Raw genomic sequence first — 3,481 nt, forward strand, 5'->3', positions numbered from 1 at the left:
TAATGTAAAAACGTTATTAGAGTGCTACCAATGTGCAGTTTCTCTACTGCTCTACACGCCTGTATTACTTCATTATAAACACACAGCAAATTTACTAAACGTATTATGTACAGAGTTGTAAATATCAATAATGACATAAAAAAAAACTTTTATTATTATATTGTGTTTGAATAAAATGCTTCTTTATAATTGAAATACCTTTACAAACTATGCCTATACTTGTTTCACGCTATGAGTTATAACAACCATTAAAATTTATGTAGGATAATATCTCTATAACACAGCCATGCCTTAACAGTAGTGTACTTCATCCCATTTTAAAAAAAAAAACATTTTATGGCCCTCTCCCTGATCATTTGTGACAGGAAATATAGGACCAACGGTGGTGGGATTATCAACATAAGCTTAAAATGGTGAGGGTCAAATTTTCATTTAGTTGGATCGCCATGAAATAATGTAAATTTATGTTTTATTTATTTATTACACTCATGGAATGGGTCAGGATTCTGCCAAGAATAAAAAAAAATACTGCTATCAACCCCACCACTTTTTTCTGTTCCACAATTATAAGTTTTTTCCTCTTAGTTTATGGGAAAGTATGGATGAAAATGCGATGATATCAATTTTCTGTTTTCACTCCCTAGTAATTGGGAGAGTTTTGGCTTCGCTTTCAAAGCGTCCAATAATATCCAAATATTTGTTTGCTCTCTTCAGTTAAATATTTTACAATATTAAAAATAATCAATTTAGTACGTAAATCGATCCTTATTCATTACATGTTTTGAATGCCTCGAGCATTTATTGCCAGTACAAGGATCTTAGGAAAGAAATTGACTGGCTATTGACAAGGATACACTGTAGAATGACTTAGACATCCCATTCATTACGAAAACATCCACCCAACAATGCAGAAATTTCTACGAGGCAATTACATTCTACATGGACAGTTACTATCATGGACTTTCACCAGCAACCCATTCTGATTTCTATTGAGGCCAAAAGACTTGAGGTTGAATCTTTACCACTTACCTCAGCGTTTTTTTTTTCTGATAAGAACATTTAAGCAATAATATCATGATATTTTAGTAGCCAACGCTATGAAATACGTTCATTATTTTATTACCATATTACAAACAACCTACTTTAGTTCAATTACAATTATATCGTCCTACCAATGACTTATAAAGTTCTGAAGATTCAGTCCTTTTGTAGTTCATTGTAGTGGTTCCCCATGGGTGCGGCAAGCATATGACGGGGATCCGCGAGGGAAAGCCAGGTTGCCTTGGCAATAATATTTAATTTTTGCAGTTTTAAAGTAAATAATATTAACATTACATATTTAAAATGAAAACACTATTATTTCCTTGTCAATCGTACATTTACCATTCATAGACCATTTTGGCTTAGGAGTAAATGCATAATTTATAAATATTTGGTAATATGAACATCGAAATGCTTAAAGGCATCATGGATTCTAGTGGTACGCTTTATTTATATATATATTTTTTTTAAGTAGATATTATTGGTTAACTATTAAAAACATTATACTGTAACTAAAATGCCTTTGATATTTTGCGTTTTAATAAATATGGAAGAAATTAATTAGCCTTTTTGTTCATTCAACCATTTTAAGGAATTATTGTCCCATAAATAATTTTTTTTTAACCCATAAGGGGTGCCGAGGTGAAAATTTTGGGAAAACGCTGATTTAATGATTAGTAATAAACTATTCTTTATTATAAAATAAATTTTGTAATTAGCAGTTTTTGATCAGTGCAATTATCGAAATTTTTGTTTACTTTCCTTTTGCTTAATGCAGAAAGAGTTTTTCTTATGATTGTTAAAGAGTATTAAAACAAGCAATAAGCTGGTATTATAAGAGTATTAAAACTAATAACAGTCATGAACTATAAGATGATTATGGTTCCATCTCCTTTTATTGATAAATTAGACATATGCATGGTGTCCATTATGAAATTTTAAAGTTTTTTTCAAACTGTTAATTTCAGCAGAATTTACAAATAAAATTCGTCATCTTCATTAATTTTTGATGATGTGATATTCTTAACATGATCATCTTCTAAAATATTTTTTAAGAATCTGGGCAGCGTAATTCGAATTGCAACACCAAGATAACAGGTAACGTGGATGGATTGTACGGAGGACCACATTCCCCAAAGTGTTGCCGTTATCAGATCTATCAGTAGACTATCAGATATATCTATCAGGAAAACCGGCTGATCCTTTCGGCGATAGCAGTGATAAACTCCGATTTACCAAGTCACTTTGTAATGAGATCTCCACAAGAACATGCTCTTTGCAAACCAAATATGCCATTAGCTTGCTCAAGTGCAGCCATCTATCTGGAGAGCTCTGTCTGAAATATTTGTCAGATCAATCAGACGAGATTAACATTGCACTAGTGTGAATATTTTGTTTAGTAAATGTTGGAATGATCTTTGATCTTTACGTAAATCATGTACTAATGAGGGACATAAACAGTGGGAATTTTGAAATTCAAATAAAACGAAAATAATACTTTTTCTTATCTAGTGTCTCTCAAGGAGATCTAACTTCTTTATCTGCTAAGCCTTTTAAGAGTTTATCGATAATCAAAATATTAACAAAACTTTACAATTTATATCCTTTAAGACATTCTTATGAGTGTTGTAGGAAGATGGTCCATGTGGCGTAGGGCAAAGGCACAAAAATAATAGAGAAAAAATTTATTAGTAACCAAAGTTTCGTCCCACTTTGCAGTACTTGCCAAACTATGACAGATATGTGCATAAGCAATCAAGGGTATAGATTATCTAGATTGGTTGGTATAAGTTGGATTAAATTCGTAACCGATCCCTCCAGTCGGTTTGGACACGAATCAACGTGCTGATCCACACCTTTGTGTTCAGTTAACATATTTTTGGAATTCCCAACTGACACATATTTGTACTCTCTGTGTTATACCTAATTAAAGAATTTCTCAATCTTCGGTTTCAATAATTAACTCCAGTTTAAAATTTTATATTTAACAATTCTATCGTTACCAACTCAAACACATTAGTTATTAATCTCTCAGCCTGACCAATTACTCATAATCATCCTAGGCGTCTGAAAAGAAATTGTTCAAGGGATTTTCTAATTTAAAGCAATGATTTAAGTTCTACCATTTAGTAGTTTACTCTCAAGATTATCGTGTATGTGATGATAATGATGATATATATTTTTTTATACAATTGTTAATTTATAATAAATAGATGAATTTAAAAAAAAGTCTCTCGATTGATTGTAAATACATTGTTTAAAATCTAGTCAACTAGCTTTAGTGGGCTATTTTTATCCAATCAGCACAAATATACGTTTATAAAGATATTATATTATATTCGTAATTAATTTTTTTTTGTTACATAATAACTGTTTATTGTACATAATACATTCAGTAAATTTGATCTTAGTTAAAATGGAGTGTTACAGGCGTGTAGAG

Source organism: Halyomorpha halys, unplaced genomic scaffold (assembly GCF_000696795.3).
Source record: "Halyomorpha halys isolate HHAL.00 unplaced genomic scaffold, Hhal_1.1 Scaffold454.1, whole genome shotgun sequence".
NCBI lineage: Eukaryota > Metazoa > Arthropoda > Insecta > Hemiptera > Pentatomidae > Halyomorpha > Halyomorpha halys.